The sequence below is a fragment of the Giraffa tippelskirchi genome, chromosome 10 (genome assembly GCF_054371585.1).
Source record: "Giraffa tippelskirchi isolate mGirTip1 chromosome 10, T2T-mGirTip1v1.2.pri, whole genome shotgun sequence".
NCBI classification, from domain to species: domain Eukaryota; kingdom Metazoa; phylum Chordata; class Mammalia; order Artiodactyla; family Giraffidae; genus Giraffa; species Giraffa tippelskirchi.
The window spans coordinates 77,799,360-77,819,784 of NC_137284.1; the positions used below are offsets into that span (position 1 = coordinate 77,799,360).

The 20,425-nt window shown below is 40.6% G+C and overlaps 1 protein-coding gene across 3 annotated transcripts in view; it reads right to left on the bottom strand.

Annotated features, from left to right (window-relative positions):
• Window positions 1–20,425, bottom strand: part of RAPGEF5 (Rap guanine nucleotide exchange factor 5) — a 235,495-nt gene that overhangs the window by 81,252 nt on the left and 133,818 nt on the right. The gene's annotated exons all lie outside the window — the stretch shown is intronic.

Consider the following 20,425-nt stretch of genomic DNA (forward strand, 5'->3'; position numbering starts at 1 on the left):
GTAAGTATACATGGTGAAGTATAAAGCATCATGCAATCATTAGTTACCAGACCGTTAAAGAAAGCTAACATAATTTTTATCTCACAGTGGTAGAAGTTACAGTTGGAGAACTAAGGAGACAGTACTGCCATATGCAACTAACAGATCTACTAGAAACAGGCAACAAGGGAGGGATCAAGTCAAGACCAGGCAGATAAATCGATTACATTTATTGAGGGTTCAACATATATCAGCAAAGCTAGGAGATGAGCATCCGTTATCTTATCTAAATGTTAGTTGCTCAGTCATGTCTAACTCTTTGTGATCCCATGGACTATAGCCCACCAGGCTCCTCTGTCCATGGAATTCTCCAGGCAAGAATACTGGAGTGGGTTGCCATTTTCTTTTCCAAGGGATCTTCCCAACCCAGAGATCGAACCCAGGTCTCTCACAATGCAGGCAGATTCTTAACTGTCTGAGCCACCTTCTTATCTAACCATTACAACAATTCTGGCTTCTCTGCTGGCTCAGACAGTAAAGAATCCGTCTGCAATGCAGGAGACCTGGGTTTGATCCCTGGGTCGGGAAGATCCCCTGGAGGAGGGCATGGCAACCCACTCCAGTATTCTTGCCTGAAGAATCCCCGTGGACAGAGGAGACTGGTGGGCTACAGTCCATGTGGTCACAAAGAGTCAGACATGACTAAGCGCTAAGCACAGCACAGCCCACACAAGGTAAACACTGTTAAATCTCTCATTTTGATAAAGTAACTTGGCCAAGCAAGATCCCAGGGTGAGGGTGTGTGTGCTAAAGCTGAGACTGAGCCCAGGAAGACCCAACAACAGAGCTCTTAACCAGAACCACAGACATCCCTGGAAGATGGTCACTAATACACGTTAGAGACTACAAATATGGCAGGGACTAGTTTACCCTGGTGCTGGCAGCCAAAGCAAGCCAATCTGCTCAGTGTGTAAGGCAACAGAGGGGTCTACATCATCCTGAGTTCCAAGAGGAGAAGAGGGTTGACAAGGACTGAACGTGGTCTCACGACCACAACTACACCAGCTCAGCGAGAGCAAAGCTCAAGACCCAGCAGGGGGGAAATGAAGTGCTGGCAAGAATAGAGTTAAACATGGCAGAGATCAGTTCAATCTGATGCCCACAGAACTTGGGCACCAAGAGACCTGAAGACTAAAGTTGGCAGGGCTTCCAGTACATAAGCTGCCTTGCGCCTGATGGGCTCAAGCACTGGGCAGACATGGAACTATACACTTTAAAATGGTTACTTTTATGCTATGTGAATCTTATCTCCAACAAAACAAAACATGGCTGTGAGGAGTCTGTGGGCAGAGGAGTCTGCCGATCAAAGCACATGGGACTCTGCATCAAGGAGCTACAAGAGGGTCTGGGAAACATGCCCTTTGAGGTAGTGTTCAGGTAGTTGGAATGTCTAAGGGGAGAATGAAACCACTGCAAGAGATTTTCACTTTCTGAGCTACGCTGCCTTGTGGAACAGGATTATTGGTGACGTTGTGGAAAAGTAACCTTCCATTAATGGATCGTGAGTTGAAGGAAGCAGACTCAAGGTCAATTTTAGGAAATACAGAGGCAAAATGATCTCTTTTTCAAACTGGAGCAGAGTCTGGCAGTAACATTATTGACAAGTGAAAGTGGTTCTTCAGTGAGTAAGGCTGGAGATGATGATTTTCACATTTTCCCCCAATCCTCAGATCCTACAAGTTTCGGTTGTCTTGACTTCACTTTTTCCCCAGAAGCCCGAAGTGCTGGTTCCCTACAGAGGAAAGCTGCGTGTGATTTAGTGTTTAGGGAATCTCTCCTCATCTTGCACTATGGAAATTCACACACAGCTGAGCAAGCCAAACCATCAGTGCCCGCATCTATTCTTATACTGTAAATGTGGGTACCACAGAACTGGAATACTTATCTGGAAAAAAAAAAAAATCTCCTCTGGCCAAAAACAATTTTGTCTAAGAACAACCTTCACAGAATTTGCTGACAATGTATCTCACGATTCTATTTTCTTACAGAAGAAAAAAAAAAAAAAAAGCAAACAGAGCTTTAGAAAAAAAAAAAGGATATTGCTGGCAAGATAGACCTGATTAATAGAGCAGCTAAGGGAACGATAAAGTAAGCAGATGTGTGTCAAGGTGAGCAGTGGTTTAAATTTACCAGATTCCAAGGTTCTTGCCTAGCAAACACATCCTGGCAGAAAGAGAGTATTTGAGTTAATGATCATTAGTTCTTTTAAAAAATCCTAAGAATAATATGATTAATAATTCAAACTAAAGCCTAAATAGGACTAATAGGGTTTGTCATCCCCAGACTTAGAAAATCTAGGTCAAGTCTGACTTCCATAGCGTGAAAGCAAACACAAAGTTGTTATGGAACGTGGTCAAACTCCCAGAGAAAACCAGTAAATGTGACAAGATAGAAAGTTCTGGCTGCTAGAGAAGAACAGTATTTATTGAATTTTACTGCCTCTAATAATTATTACATGTAAAGTAAGTTTTCTGAGAACACTACAATTAGGGCAAGGCTAGGAATCTGATCCAGGCCAACTTCAATCTAATTCTTGCACATTTTATTTTCCTAACACTCTTTCTGGTCTAATATCAGTTTACTACGATACAGATCCTCGTCTTTGCTTCATACAAGACAATCCCCATGTGACCCTTGAGAATTATTAAATCACACAGGTGTTTTTTGTTTTTTTTTTAACATAAAATCTTAAATTTTATTAAATCTTTCTCAGCAAGTCCTCTAGTTCCAATACACTAGCTCTTGGTTACTGACTACACTGTGGGTGGGGAAGGAGAGGAGAAGGGCAAGGAGACATGGCAGGACAAGTTCTACCCTGGTATTTGTTTCATGAGAACAGGGACTTGGTCTGTCTTGTTCTCTGTGCTGCCCCTCCATCCAGAACAACACTGCCTGTAAAACAAATGAACAGCCTGGTGAACGACAGATGAGCAGACAGATACTAGACATCAGAACGGCCCAAGGTCAAGGACTGAAAGGTCGGCAAAGGCTGGGAGGAGGAGGTTCAGCTACAAAGAGATAGTCCAGAGAGCAGGCTAGGGTAGAAAGGAGAAATTTCAGGAGTGAGTTAATGCCTAATGAGACCCTAGTTTTGGGATGGGGTTGCTGATTACTTGCAAGGGAGCAGTCAACATCCTTTAGCATCAGCATGTCTAAAGTATAAACAAGATAAAACACCTGCAGCAACAAACAAGACGTGATGTCAGCCACGGTCATGGAGTGAGCCTGCTGCACTCCATTGCTTCTGTATCCCCTTAGTCCCAGATATGCTGGTTATTTCATTCTGCTAAGACTTATGAGTTACATACACTCAACCTGGTTACTGAGTCCATGGGAATGTGCAAAGGCTTGGCTGCGTTGGGAAGTCACTAAGACTTATCCTTTGGCTTCAAGAAGCCTAGGTTAAAGGGCAACTGAGGGTACTGCCTTATGCATATACGATCTGACAGAAGCCTATTAGAAGGTAATTCAGAAGACATGGGGATGCCTTCAAATTCTAAATTAGATCATTAAGTATCTCCTAACATGACTGAGTTCACTGGAGAAAAACTGTCTATCAATACTTTGGAAATGAGTTCCATCAATCCACAGCATCCTTGTAGAGGGTTTGCACGATATGTTCACAATGGACCCTGTTACTTTGCAAAAAACTGAGATGATTTAGTGCTGGAAACAGTGCTAATTTCCACTTCTCATTATTGGTATATCTCGATGGCCCTCAAAATACAAAACATGTATTACCTGATATTTAAAACAACTAAAAAATCTGAAATCTTGTTTGCTAGGGAATTTTACAGAAATGGCAAATACAAATTGTAGAAATACCTTCTCGTTCCTAAGAATTTTCATATCATTTTGTGTGTGTGACACACACATGCAAAGTAATTCTAAAGGGAAAATATCAATATTGACACTTTCCCCAAGCAACCTAAAGATGAGATGAAAACCTACGGTAAATTATGACTCAGACAAAATTTCTACTAGTTGCAGATACACTTGCCACCTGGGGTTTGAGTAATTCACAGTAGCAGTTTTACAGAATCTTTTAAAAATCTGAGTAAAAAGAGGATGGTATGGATCTTAACAGTACACTTGATAACCCCCTCAGCTGGTTCCTATGGCACTGGTTTCTCTTCCCAAATTCCTCTTACAGGAAATGCAGTTGTGTCTGGAAATGCCTCCTGAATAAGTAAAGATCTAATTTATAAATTGAAATTATTTGAGAAAGCAAGCTCTTAACTGTGAACAGACCCAGGAGAAGTAGTTTTCAAATTTAAAAAGTACTGGATCTATGAAATTTGCTGAGTAGATCTTAAGTGTTCTCACCACACACACACATACACACAATCAAACATAATCTCATGATGTATAGATATGTTAAATAGATTGTGATAATTTTACAATGTATGCTATTTATATTGATTGTGATAATTTTACAACGTATGTATACATCAAAACATTACCTTATACACCTTAAATATATACAACTTTTGTAAATTATACCTCAGTAAAGCTGGAAAAAGTTTTTAAATAAAAAATAAATAAAGTGTAAAGTAATAAATTTAGAAAGTGGGAAGGCTTCCAGTCAAGGAACGCTATAACTCTTTCCAAATGTCTGCTGTGTGTATATAAATGTGACTTTACAACTGTATGCCTGTGAACACGCATGTGTGTGTGTGTGTGTGTGTGTGTGTATGCACGTGAGTGCACGTATAACTTCAGAGAGGGCAGAACAGTAATAAAAAGGTCAGCCTCAGTCCTTATGCAAGTTATGGAATGAAAAATTCCTAGTTACCGTAGCAACCGCAAGATCACATGGCACGGGAGCAAGGAGATACAAAGCATCTTATGTAAACACTCTTGTTTTTTCATGTTTTGCACATTCCTTGGTGTTTTAAGAGAGACACACCTAGGTCTCAGCAATAACCATCGCAGAAACCTTATTTCACAGCGTGAAACAAGACTATGAGACAAGTAGGACTGTGTCACTCTTGGTTTATTGTGCAGTCATATAAAAAGTTGGTATTAAAACAGGTTAAGAGAATTTAAACTGCAATGAAATACTACTACAATTGTTTGAAAGATAAACAAAATTAGGAGGTAAAAAGGAAGACAGAAGGTTAAAATAAGAAAGAAAGAAATTTGGTTACACAGGAGTAGGTGTTTCTCCCTTCTTCTGGAGTGAAGGATGGGTGTGGAGAAAGAGAAAAATTGATTGAAACGAAATGGAAGTACTAAAGTGATAATACAAACCAAAAAAACCATCTATTTTCCTGAACGTTAATGTGCACTTAGTGTACCAAAGAGGATTGAAATCTTCATATACAAACCTGCCCAGGTAAGATCCTTGCTCCATGAACTGTGACTCACTGAAGCTTGAAAGTTTGTTTCTACCCTTTACCAAGTATGTGTTCTCCTAAAGACTTGTCTGCAGTTACCAAGTGATGATTGGTGGGGAACCTCCTTTTCCTTTCTGCCTGTCATTTCCAGGCTAATCCTCCCTGGTACAAAACCTTTAATTTAAAACTTTAAATCTCCAATGAACTGGAATCCTGGAGCAGGTATAACTTTGGATTTGCACAGATTTGGTTTGAGTGCTTGAACTTCGGAAACATTTCAAATCACTCACATTTGCCTTCTCTACAGAAATCAGGTCCGCAAATACCAATTGAAAGCCTCATGCTAGACGCTGGGGATAAAAGTTCAAATAAAACATAGAGCTTATCCTCAGAGAAGAAATATTCTTTCTGAGAGACAGGGGAGAGATAAAAATTTGCATTAAAAACAACAACAACAAACAAACAGTGGTTTGGAGCAAGGTTGTGGACAGTGGTTAATGAACTGAGCCACTATAAATAAATAGACTAATTTCTTCTTATTTCTAGAAGTTCAAGACAGTAGGATCTGGAAGTTTTTTTTTTAGTTTGTCATTATCTGCGAGTTTTCTGTCTCAATCCTCCTCAGGACATTGTAAACTCAGAAAAACAATTCCAAATATTTAATGACATGGCATGAAACGGAGCTTCAACACCCTGATAGCGGAGCTACTTCTAGCTGGATGCTAGATCATCATCTGTCCCATTCCAACTGCATTTCACAAAGAGGAGACTTTTTAGAAATTCTATCCATAGGAGTATTTTTAGAACATAAAAGAACAGAATGATTTTTGGCATTGATAAGCATAGTCAATAGGAGTAAAAAATGGCTACTCAGGGCCTCCTGAGTAATCGACTGCTGCTGCTACTAAGTCGCTTCAGTCGTGTCCGACTCTGTGCGACCCCATAGACGGCAGCCCACCAGGCTCCGTCGTCCCTGGGATTCTCCAGGCAAGGATACTGGAGTGGGTTGCCATTTCCTTCTCCAGTGCATGAAAGGGAAAAGTGAAAGTGAACTGGCATCCATTTAAAAATGACAACATTTTCCCCCAAAGTGTTTCACACTCAAAAGTATGAATGCTGCTAAACTGGGGAAAGCGGGGTGGGGGACGTCATCTTCAATTTAAGACAGGAATTTCAGAACCAGAAGAACTCTTACACCTCTAATCTCCTACTTTTATAGATGAGAAAACTGAAGCTCAGAGAGGTAATATTACTCACTAAGCTTATATTCGGTATATTTAATTTGGAGGAAGTTTGTTAACAGTTTCAATTTCTCAACAATACAATGGATTTTTTTTTAATGCTGGCAACCAGTAAAAATATGAAAACATGAAAAAATCTGCATGTGAAAGCTGATGGAAAAATCTTACTTTTATATTATAAAAATAAATTCAAGATATATTAAAGACCTGAGTAAGAAATGTAACTCTAGAATAGAAAAAAATAAAATTAAGTATCTAGCCACAAAAGTGGGAGAATTTTCTAATTTTAAAGGCAATTTTTAAAGTTAAAAAACATGAATCAACACCTTCGCTCATATGTGCATAAAAACAAAAAATAAGAAGCTTGGAAAAACTACGTATAACAAATATGACAAAGATTTATGTCCCTAATGTATAAAGGACTTATTCAAATTAGTAAGAAAAATCCCAATAGAAAAAATGGGCAAAGGAGGTGAATAGATTAATTACAGAAGAAATATAGATAGATTGATATTAACTGCAAGTATTCAACCTCACTAGAAAAGAAATGTAAATCTGAACAAGATAATACTTTTCCTTCCCATCAACCCGACAAGAAAACTTAGCTTCTCCTTCTAAGAATCATAATAATCAATATGGGTGAAAGAAAGAAAGAGAAGTTGCCCAGTCATGTCCGACTCTTTGCAACCCCATGGACTGTAGCTGACCAGGTTCCTCCGTTCATGGGATTTTCCAGACAAGAATACTGGAGTGGATTGCCATTTCCTTCTCCAGGGGATGTTCTCGATCCAGGGATCAACCCAGGTCTCCCGCATTGCAGGCAGACTCTTTACCATCTGAGCCACCAAGGATGCTCCAATATGGGTGAAGGTGTAACAAAACAAATACTTTAATGGAATGTTGATGTTTATGAAAACTGGAACAAGCTTTATGAAGAACAGTCGAGCATAAAACATAAAAGATTAAAGCAGTTCATACCTGTGAGTAGTAATTACTCAGCTAGGAATTTACCCTTAAGAAATATAAACTTAGATAAAGATTTTTCTAGAGATGTGGATCTCAGATTATTATAACTAGAAAAATTTGAAACCCTATTTGTCCCCAAATGGGAAGAGTAGATAAGTGAAGTCTGTTATAGAAACCTAAGGAAAGCCTCATAATGCATGTGCTGATATACTGAAAACGGTGAGGAGAAATCCTGGTTAGTTCTCACTAGATTTTTCTTTTCTTCCTTGTAGCTTTCTATTATTTCTAAATTCTCTGCAAAATGTGTGTATTACTTTACAGTTAATAGAACAAATGTAAACAAAAAAGTCTCTAACAGAAAGAAATGTGTTATAAATTCCAGCAAGTTGCCTGATGTCTTGTCCTTGACTGTTCAACATCCATAAATCTCAAGAATGAAGCTTGTTTTCAAAAACAAATTCAATTATTAAACCGGTCAAGAACTATATATAATATACTGATTTTAAAAATATTTTGTAGCTAGAAAATGGGGAGAGAGGAAAATGGTCAATGCCGTTTTCCAACAATATCTAACTCTCCTTAGATACAAGACTTATGATGTCTGCCATTTATGATTTGTGTTCTTACCTGGTCATAATGCCAAGAAGTAAAAGAGATGATGTTTAATTTAGCAAATGCCTCATGAGAAGGTGAAGAAACGATTTTCTAGAAACAGACACCTTATTCAAAGTACACCCCTCTTTCCTTCAGTCTGCATATTACCCTTCTTTGTTTTCAATCCTCCTCCCTCATAAGTGGTGACAAGCTTGGGGGCTCAAATCCAGTCTTGCTCACTTATGTCTCTGTTCTATCATGTGTGATGCCTGGTTCATCAGTGCTTAACAAATGCTTTTCTCAATGAATATCAGTTCAGTCGCTCAGTCGTGTCCGACTCTTTGCGACCCCATGAATTGCAGCACGCTAGGCCTCTCTGTCCATCACCAACTCCTGGAGTCTACCCAAACCCATGTCCATCGAGTCGGTGATGCCATCCAACCATCTCATCCTCTGTCGTCCCCTTCTCCTCCTGCCCCCAATCCTACCCAGCATTAGGGTCTTTTCCAATGAGTCAACCCTTCGCATGAGGTGGCCAAAGTATTGGAGTTTCAGCTTCAACATCAGACCTTCCAATGAACACCCAGGATTGACCTCTTTTAGGATGGATTGATTGGATCTCCTTGCAGTCCAAGGGACTCTCAAGAGTCTTCTCCAACACCACAGTGCAAAAGCATCAATTCCTCGGCGCTCAGCTTTCTTCACCGTCCAACTCTCACAACCATACATGACCACTGGAAAAACCATAGCCTTGACTAGACAGACTTTTGTTGGCAAAGTAATGTCTCTGCTTTTAAATATGCAATCTAGGTTGGCCATAACCTTCCTTCCAAGGAGTAAGCGTCTTTTAATTTCATGGCTGCAGTCACCATCAGCAGTGATTCTGGAGCCCAAAAAAGTAAAGTTTGACACTGTTTCCACTGTTTCCCCATCTCAATGAATATAGTCATCTCAATATATAGTCATCTCAATGAATATAGTCAAGAATAAATTAATCTTGGTCAAGCATTTAAAAAATTTGCTCTATATTTGAAAAGGAGAAAGTTCTGCTGAAATTAAAAATTATTTAGGCCCTCAACAAAGTGAACTTTATGTGTCACAGCTGAATGCCCACTGTTGGTAGCAGCAAGCTAAACAGTTATCTAGCTGTGTCCATCCTAGTAGGATTTTTCCTAATCACCTCTAGGAGTTCAAACAGGAGAATCTGAAATAAGCTGCTAATGGTAGAGAAGCTAAGCATCTGACTGATGCGAGATGCTAGCATCGGTCTGAAGACCTCGAGGCAGTCAAGTGAGTGACTAAATCCCTCAGAATTGCTGGGTCATCACATCTGGCTAAGGAACACACACTGAATTCCCTCTGGGTCTTCTGTAGGCCTGTGCTACCCAACTCTTCCTTCTAGGGTCCCCCAGACTGGGAAGTCTACAGTCTGCCATCCTCTATCACTTGGAAGGAAAAGACAGCATTCCTGATTTTTCTTCTGGAGTGAAGTGATCTTAGAACTTAGGTTTGGCCCCAAACAGACCCAACAAAACTCTCACTGCCCTCTTCTCCAAAGGTTCTAGCATGGCCAGGTGTGGTACCTAAAAGCAGAAGTCAGAGCCAAGAAGCAAAAATGGCAAAGCACACAGGGTGGGGCCCAGGGGGATCAGCAGCTACAGATGTTGACTCTACCTAGGGCCACCTGGATCTTCATGAAGAAGGATTTTTCCAGGGTGTGGCGAACTTGTCTCAGGTCTCTGCAGATCTCCTCCATATGCCAAGATCATGAGTAATACTAAAGGACAGGAATTTCAGATTTACAGACTTCAGATAGAAGTGGGATCTACTTAAAATTAGGATACAGGTCAGACACGATTGCTAAGTTACAATGGAAATGGCATTTAACAGCTCAGAAAGTCTTGAGAGGCATCTGCCCACAAGCATCTGGCATTCAAGTACATTCCTTAAAAGACAATCAGAATAAAATTGGCTCTCTGCTTTGTTCCAAAGTTTATTCTCTCGGATTTTAAGGGTTAGTTAGAATTTGGCCTCATCAAAAGCTTCCCTTCTCCACCTGGCTGGTATATCCCTTAACCTCAAACCTGTAGGTACAATTCAGCACTGACATGAGCCATGCATGTTTCTGTCTGCGACTGTATACCCCAGTAGTACGTACTAGGAGAGGAGACAGTATTACCTCCACGGCTTCAATTAATCTCTCAGTGCCCACAATTTTAGAGTTATATCAAAGTATTGTTTTAACACAGAGGTAATTTTCAGTTCTGTGCTTCCCTATGGATGTTTAATAAGCACTGCCTGCTTTTAGGATCTGCTGTGTTAGTTTTCTGATGGAGTAACTGCTTCCCGGGTGGCTCAGTGGTAAAGAAACCGCCTACCAACGCAGGAGATGAGGGTTCGATTCCTGGGTTGGGAAGATTCCCTGGAGAAGGAAACAGCAACCCACTCCAGTATTCTTGCCTGGAAATCCCATGGACAGAGGAGCCTAGCAGGCTGTAGCCCATGGGGTCGCAAATAACAACAACTGCTAATAAGTAGAGGAGAAGCAGTTCAACAGAAATGCTTACTGGAGCAAGGGTCACTTCAATCAGGCTAGCCTCTGATAGAGCCCCACAAAATATAACTCCAGAAACACAGAGCGATAAAAGCACAAAGACTAAATTGTACCTTTCTCTAACAAACCTGAAGGCTCACTGATAATGACTATTTTAATTAATGATCTTTTGCTTCTGATAACAGGCTAAAAAGGTATACATTTTACTAGGAGAATATTATCAGTGGAAATATTTCAACATATTCTTGTGATTAATGAACTTTAGACAGGATTAACGGACTGTGAAGTATTTACTGCCCATTTTAGAGGATACTCTTTATAATCCTACTTAGCAGTTGCCAGTTTTTGAGTGAAACTTTTTCTTATTCAGTCAAGATACATCATATCAAAGAAGTTCTTATCAAAGCCTATGCTTCTCAAAGGAAAACTCCAGGATACTCAGATTGATTGCAAAAAATCATCAGAATCCCCCCAACTTATAATAACAGTAAGGTCACTGAGCTAGGAGAAAGTGACAGCATCTATCAACCATAAAATTCAGTTTGGGATTTTATTAGGTACTGCACCATCTGGGGATCATTAGAATTCTTTATTCACAAGAGTACCAATAGGAAGCTTGTTTTGCCTCTATAAATCCTAGCCAAGGCAAGATCAAGAAACGTTTAAAAAATCATCCATATGATTTTGATTGCACAGGGTCAAAATTTTAACTGGACACCTTCTACCCCACCCCCACCAGGGAGGTCACTAAGATATGTTTCTGGGACTCATTGAGTTTTCATGAGCTTCCTTGGAAATCCCTACCCTAGGGCCACTTCCTGTCTTAATTATCTTATTATCACCATTGTTCACTCCCTCTCTGTATTTCTTGGATCTAAAGGAGCCCCTAATCCTTTACTCTGACTCAGCTCACCTCGATCATGCCCAGTCATTCCTGGAACCTGAACAAAGAGGACATTTACAAAGTTTTGTTAAAATTGTTGAGCCTTGTTCACCTAATTATGGACAAATGTATAATAAATGAAGAGACGTGCCATATCTTATTTCTCCATTTTTTTTTTCTTAATACAGGAGGGAGAGATTGGAAAAGGAAAGAAAACTCCACAAAAACCTATTCCAGGTAGACCTAATGTGACAGCATTAACTTCAAGACACCCAAACAAGTCTTTTGTTCTTCAATAATGGAGTGGGTGATTTTTTAAAAATTAAAGACAAATTTGTATGTACTGACAAACAAGAACATGGTCATGTTTTAAGTAAAATATGGGTATTTAACATGATTTATTAGAAAAATATGTCCTGTACATTTGCCCATAGTCTGCTATGTTCTGATATTTTCAGCCATCTTCTATTTTTGCTCTCTTAAAACAACATTTACGGCTGCTGTATGCCAAATAGAATTTTTCCTTTCCACCCACTTCCCACTGCAAAAGGAAAAAAAAAAGGTTCTTTGCATCCCACATGAAAATCTTTTATAAATTCCTTTTCCTCATCTTTATCAACTGAAGTATCTGAATCACTCAAAAATCACCAAACTCTGGATGAATCAATATGCAGCAAATATTATGCAGCAAAGTAAGTACATTTAATGTGAACATACGTGCCTGCCGGGTGTTAATCAACAGAAAGTATTCATATTACACGCAAGTTCAAAATTCATTCTATGAAACAGGACTGAATCAAAGTGAATTTTTTAAAGAAAAATGATGATGTGGTACATTTTAGAGTAAGGCTATTAAATTAAGAAAGTGAAAGTGAAGTTGCTCAGTTTTGTCCAACTCTTTGCGACCCCATAGACTGCAGCATACAAGACTCCTCTGTCCGTGGGATTTTCCAGGCAAGGGTAGCGGAGCTAAGGGTACTGGAGTTAAGATCTGAGCTATAACTGGACATTCTGTCTTCACAGCAAAGCTTTGACTTTTATGCTGGTTACTGCTTTACGTAAAATCAAGAGAAGTCTCTGAGGGAAGGCAGGTCAGAAAGCTTTGAAAGGAGTGAGTGTGACCCATTCTTGGCTGGCAAACCCGTTCCCACACTGCAGCAGAGGAATCTCAAAAATTCAAATCTAATCATCTTCCTCTCTTGTTTAAAGTCTCCACAAGGGCTCTGCATCACTCTGAGCACCCCATTTTTGACTAAGCCTGTGGGTAAGGCCTTGCCTCCTCTGCCCCCAGCCTCTCGGGCTAGACCTCCCTGGGGCTCCAGCTGCTTGGTTCCATTTACAGAGCTGCAGCATCCTCTCTCTGCATCAGCCCTTTCTGTCCTCACACAGTTTTCTCCTCTGCCTGGGATGCCTGCCCTGCCTCACTTCTTCTAAGAACTCTTCTGACTCTTTAGATCCTGTCTCTTCCTTGAGGACACAGGCGTGTTTCCCTGGACCAGCTGAATGCCCTGTGACAAGCTTCCATAGCATCTTGGAACTTAGCATGCAGGTAACTGGGAACTCAGGGCTTTCCAGGTGGCTCAGTGGTAAAGAATCCACTGCCTGCCAATGCAGGAGACACAAGAGATCCCTGGGTTAGGAAGATCCCCTGGAGGTGGACATGGCAGCCCACGCCAGTATTCTTGCCTGGAGAATCCCATGGACAGAGTCTGGTGGGCTACAGTCCATGGGATCACAAAAGAGTTGGACAGGACTTGACAACTAGACGACAGTAACTGTGAACTCAGCCTCTAAATTTCTTGCAATGTTGCCTCCCCCAAGAGCACTGATGTATCAGGACAGTCTTTGGGAGAATCAGGACACAATGTACATGAATACCTGTGTCTCCATGTCTTATTTCTCCAAGCCTCAGTGGTACACAGTTGTCATAAAGTATAGTCCATCTCCCTATGAAGAGCTGTCCATCTGTCCATGCATCTTTTCTCTATCCTTTTGTCTTAAAGCACTCATTATAAATTCAAATGAAACCAAACCACCAAAGATTTCTAGTGTTAATTGATCAGATGACAACCTACCAAGTATTAATACTGTTATTAATGCAGATCACGCCTTGATAGGGGTAGAGAAAAAAGAATATAAGGTTGCCAGGGGTCTGGAGTGAGGTATACCACTGAGAAGAATAAACGTTGAGAAAAATACTTTATTTTTCAGTATTTCAATTCTTCACCATATTTAGTATGATTTCTCCCCCTGGAAGAGGGCATGGCAACCCACTCTAATATTCTTACCTGGAGAATCCCCACGGACAGAAGAGCCTGGCAGGCTACAGTCCACGGGGTCGCAAAGAGTCAGACATGACTGAGCGACTAAGCACAGCATAACACAGCAATATGATTTCTCAAACATACTGAAGATAATATGACTATTTCAATATTACAAGTAGAAGAACTTGATAAACCTGGTGAGTAGCATCTGTACCATAAAGAATCCAACATCTGCTAAGAATATGAATTTGATAAACTAACTGAGCCAGGATCCATTTTCTTAACTGGGCCTTTTTAAAAATAAACGAGTATCTTCAGAAAAATAAACGAATACAATAATGACAAGTTCCTCTCTGTTTAAAATGTTAAAAACGGAAGATAATATTTTTTAAATGTTGAGACTTGCAACGGGCTTCTTATGAGACCTAAAAACCCTAGCTAGTGTGCAGATGGCTCCGCCAGACAATGGGAGCTCAACCACTGAAGTCCCCTGGCTGCCTGGCTGCCAATTTTATGAAGGAAAAAAACAAAATAAAAGCAGGATTTAAAGTGAACCAAACTTTCAAACCTTGCTTTTGAAAAAGGAAAAGAGCTTCTCTATGGATTGCTGCAACTGTGAAAAAATTTACCAGAGGTACTTCCCTCTCCCTGAACGTCTGTGAAATTATTTAAACACTTCGTTTAACACTGTCTTGAATGGTGCACTGGTTTTCCACATGTGAATTTTATCTCCAGCCACTGTAAACTTCTTGGAGGTAAGACCTATCTTCTCTATCGCTTTCGTGATCACTCTGTGGCCATATTAATCCTGATTAAAGATGAACTAAAACAACTCACTCAAGGAAACCTATTTTCTCTAAAAAGGTATGTACGTATGTGCCAAACCAACACAAAGTTGGGAGTTTTCTCATTAAGAAAAACAACATGGTTTCTGCACAGAATTTCCCAGTAGTGGGCCACTTAGTATGTTATGACTTGCCTATTACATTTGAATTCTGGCTTTTGAAACTAAGCAATGAAGTGATAACACTGCACTTGTCTTTAAGTAGTTCTTGGTTAAACTAAATGACTGGCAAACTTCAAATAATGCCATGATTGCTCTTTAATTTTACTCACCTTGATGTATAAAGCAAGTTTGAATACAGAATAATAAGGCCGTCTCTTTTCAGTATTTCACATAGAGCATAAAGAGGGTTTTCATTTTATATAAAGTTGCTTTTTTTTTTTAAGTAAGAGACTAAATGAAAGTTGGGAAAATGCAGAGGCCAACTTTTAGAGTGTGAAATAAAGAGTGGCAGGAGCCAGAATGCTCCAGCCCACTTCTGCCCCAGGGACACACGGGCAGCAAGCCCTTGGACGCCCAGCGAGCCCTTTGACGCAAGCAGGGCTCCAGGATGAGGCTGCAGGAAACAGGGGAGAGGAAATTCCGGTTTAAATTGAGAGATAGGGACCCCAGCCTGGCAGCAGACCCTGCCAAGATTCGGTTTCAGAATGTGTAAAACCTCCTTCCCACCCATATTTCATGAGTGAATTGGAAAAGGGGAAGGAAGTAGGGTGGGTCCCCAGACTTAACAAAGGAACTAAAGAAAGCGGGGTGGGGAGAGGGAGGGATACAGACAGGGTCCCCATGGAAAGCAAGCATCGCCAGGCATGGCTTTCACGTACGTTTTGTAGACTTTCGTTTCTGCAGTTTGGAAATTGGGAGGTCGCATTTAGCAGCTGTTTGTTGCTACTTTTCTTTTCCACAAGATAATACACTACGAAGCATAAACAACATTTCAGGAAAAGCCGAGTTTCAGTTTTCTGGTAAACAGTGCAATGGTATGGCAGAACACAGCACCCACCTCTAGAGTTGAACTTCAATCCAACTGCTTCATAGATACTAAATGTGAACTGTCTATACACTTTAAAAATTAAGTTAGAACTCAAAATAAGCTTGTACCTAAGCATCCCTTTTCTTTCTTCCTTCCTATACTTCACCACCACCATCCTTTCAATACATAATCGTTCTGTCTTTCTCCCAGGGCTGTCGTCCCGGTGGTCGCTCTTTCTCAGGACCATCCTGTCATCTCGGCTTCCAGTCCTCATACGAGGCTCCCTCCAGGGTTGACGGCTGAGTGAGCAGGTGACCAGGGGCAGCTGGACTTGAGTTTCCACTTGGCCCAGCTCTGCTTGGTCACTCACCAGCCTCAGCTTTCTAATCCATCACACTGAAATAATATCATTTCCCTCACAGAAGGGCCCCCTCATCCCTCTTTTTTATGAAAACGAACAAAACAAGTCAATGGCTCTTCATTATTTCTAGAATGAAGTGAAATGTGTCAGCCCTTGAAATCCTCCACAGCCTGGCCCCGATCTTGTTCCTCACTAACTTTTCCTTCTCCTAAATCTTTGCCACCATCTCCCTCAACGCCACTCTTGGTGCTCTGGTGACACACAGTGGTTTCAATTTCAGGAAAAAAAAAAACACCTTGTGTATTTTCTAACGCTCTTCCCTCTGCCGGGAATGCTTTTCTTCAGTTTGGGCTGTTTAAATCCAACTTCAAACCTACTTTAAGGTCCGCATCAAACTCTACCTCTGCCATGAGCAGCAATCCTGTTTGCCCAGGTGAAAATTCTTGCTGTGACACCCATGTATCTCTCTGGGGATTATTACCACTGTCTCCTCATACCACTGTATGTGTGTCTGTATCTCCTCTCTACAACGTGACTACACTCCTTCAGGGAGGAACCAGCATAGTTATTCACTACAACATTAGATTTAATAAAGATGCACTGAATGAATAAACGACCAAGGATATTCTAGAATAACAGTATAGAAACACCAACTCAGACTAAATGGATCAGGAGAACACCTCTAAAATCACGGTTAGTTCTGAAGGAGGTACACACATCACTGCAGCCAATGCCAAAGCACTGGCCAAATAATTCAGTTCATTTTGAGGTTACCAGAGATTCTCTATGCTTAAGCTATCATCCAAGTACCTGGGTCTCAGAAGGAGCAGTCTCCCTACTGTTAGCCAAAAACCCATCTGACAATTTGCTGATAAGACACTGTGTGCTGTGTGCATCTATCTCAGATACCTGAAACAACTGCAGGACAACAAGGCAAGGTAAGTGGCTTCAGAGCTTTTTGGGAAAAGTGACCAAGCATTCTGGTGATAGAGACAACTTTCTCATGTCTATACCAGGAAATTGTAGTACAAACTTCAAAACTGCTTAGTATAAATTAGCACACACATCCTCCCATCACCAGTCATCAAATGCTGCCAAGTTTACCATCTAAATGACTCACCATCTGTGACCTTCTCATTTCCCAGAGTTGCCACCCTGGTTTAGACTTACATCTCTCACCTGACTCACAACAATATCTTTCTAAGGGTTCTCTCTAGCGTTTCCCTCTTCCTCACTCAATTTTTCCTCTAAACCAATGCCAGAGAGATCTTACAAAGACCACATCTGATTATGCCGCTTCCCTTCTTTGATGGCTTTCCTCGGCCAGAAAAGCAAGTCTAAACTGCTTAGAGTGGGTTGCCAGGCCTTTCACAACTGAATTCTACCCTCCTTCACAGCCCACCCCACCCCAACTCCTTTCCCAAGAACTGCCCATGCTCAACTCACACACCTTCCTGACAGTCCTTCTGTCTTAAATGCTCTTCCCTGCCCTGCTCTTCTATGACCTTAGCCATCCTTCCAGGTCAAGCTCAAAAGTTCCCATTTTGTAACATATGCCCCTTCCTCTATGGATATAATCACAGAACTAAGGCTAGAAAATATGATGCCTACATAAGAGGCAATTTCTTTAAAGAATGAATGACCAAATATTAAGCTCACTCTCATAATATTTATAAGAAAGAACCCTTTCTGTTCCCTTCTTAAAGTTCTCTTAAAGTTCTCACATAATTTTCAATATTTAGGAATGAGTGCTGGCTAATTTTACCTACAGCTTGTTAATACAAAATAGGAAAAGTAAGTGCTTCCTGAGAAACTTGTGATAATTATACATTAAACTTTTTTTAAACTTCAGAAACACCCTGGCAAAAGCACAGAGTGAAGCATTTCTCTAATTGCATCCATTTTTAATCATGGCATTTACCAGGTTAAGAAGATATTAGATATGCCTACTCAGAAATCTCAGAGCCCCTTCAATTTGTAACAAGATGCACCAGCAACAAAAGCCTTATTCTATCAAATTCATGTCTATCTCTGGGCAGTAGTACCTCAAAGTAGCTTTCTCTCTTGAACACTTATGTACAAAGAGGGACATGGATTACTGGGACTGGAAAAGCAAAGTCGTTCACTAAAAAGAATGACTCAATAGGCATCTGAGATTCTAAACTCAAATTTTACCACTGTCCACTTATATAACTTTGGCTCAGGAATGGTAGATGAGGTAGTTGAAGCATTTGAGAATCACAAAAGAAAGGAAATTTGTATGTAACTCTAGGGTTTGGTCATTATTGTTATTGTTATAAGAGTAGGAAACTGCAGAACTAGGTTTACATTAAGTAAACTGCAGTTTCCTCTGTATATTCTGTGTGTTTTCATGGACAAGAACAGATGATTGATGCTGAAAAGAAAGTGAGGGCAGGAAAAATTAAAATGCTGCAACCAGCTCATAGACACTGAACTCAATGGGCAAGCAAAGGGATTGCTATATCGAGTGCTTAAGACAAAAGAGTGAAATAATCCAGCAGATGGCTTTTATTCCTAACAAACAACTGTAAAAGGTGCAGGAAGCATCTAGTGTCAAAGGTTCCATTTGGTGGCACACTGTGGAAGTCTTAGCCTTGAGAGCTGATCAGTTCAGCTGGTGTCAGCTTGAAGGAGGGAGATCACAGAATGACTAAGTTCATATTTATCATGAAGGAAGAAAGATCCTTCATATTCACCTTTCCTGACTGTCAGCTTCAGCAGGAAAAGTTTAAACAGAAAAGGCCATCATTCCACTACTTATTTATACATCATCTTTCCCCTCAGAAGGACATATTCTTCAGAGCTGTTAATGCATCCATATTATGACATTCATGCAAGAAGTAAAAAATCATAGTGTTCTTTTTTACCATCTTAAAATGAAGGTTTAAACAGAACAGTGAGTACACAACCGTAAGCAGAATCGCAAACCTTCCATCACTAAATTTCCATCTCATGGTCAAAGTCCTTAACAGCAGCAATTTCAGATTTGTTACTATGTATTTGGAGGGTATTATATTCTCATTAACTATAATATTCTGTATTAAACTAATAAGGCAAAGGCAACACATGTACCTTTTTTATTAAGCATAAAGCTGTCTATGGACTAAGGCTGGTGATTTCTGACCTTGGGGAAGGGGGAAGGGTTACTCTATTGGTTTCATTTTAAAAGATCTCTCCCTCCCCTCAGGTTGTTACTGATCCACTGAATCGAACATACAATCCATTCTATAATGTGTGCTCAGTCACTCAGTTTTGTCTGACTCTGCAACCCTATGAACTGCCCCAGGCTCCTCTATCCATGGGATTTTCCAGGTAAGAATACTGGAGTGAGTTGCCATTTCCTTCTCCATTGTATAATGCATCATCCTTTTTAAGGACCACTAGGGAAGAGAAACACTCCCAATTAAACTAGAGCGTGTTTTCATATCATCAACTGTTAAGACTCATCCTGATTTCAGAAATGCTAAGATGTGTGTGGAGGGAGAGGGGGAGCGCACCCTGAAATCGATAAAATACAGCATATGAAAATGACTGCTCTTTTAACTAAGATGAATCAAAAATAACATTGTTTTGAGAAATTTAAGACATGCACCGGGATATTCTATGGACGCAGAAGAGGTTAGGAGTCAGTCTTCCATATAGTTGACCTTTGGAGTGTTTTTAACAATGCAAGAAAGTTCCTTAAGTAGTACCCACTGAGGTGAAGGCTCCTGAGACATCCACTCAAACTTAAAGCCAACAGTCACCTCTGAGATAACTGTCACTGCAAGGCTCTGAAACTGCCTAATTATTCTCCCCCTTGAGACACCGATAGCTAATGACTGACTCAATGCCGCACTGCTATAGATGTGTTACGTGATCAAACGGAACAGCCTGCCATCCTGGGACCTCTCACCTCCTCTCCCGCTCTGGCAGTCCTTGGTGTTTGTATTGATGGTCTTGGAGCAGAATGAGCATGAACCAATTCTGCTCCCTTGCAAAGGCTTGAAAATAACATTTCAGCAAAGATTAAAAGTCAGAGAAAAGACACGTTCATGAACACTGGGGAATTTTCCCCTTCATGAGCAATCCTGGAGGGCTCAGCATGGAGGGTGAGGCCTTACAAACAACAACACGAAGTCAACAGACAACAATGTGCAGCAGAAGTGAGTGGTCTCATTGTCTCCCCAGCATGACCGCAGTGTTCTTCGTTCTAAGGCTCAGTCTGAATAACTGCTTTCAGGACAACAGAGCAGAGCGTCCCTTCCCTCCAGTCTAACTACATCTAAACAATATAACTCTTGTTGGAACACAAACGTTCATGAAATACTGAGAAAACGCCCTCTGACTCTGCCGCTTGGTCTAAGCAT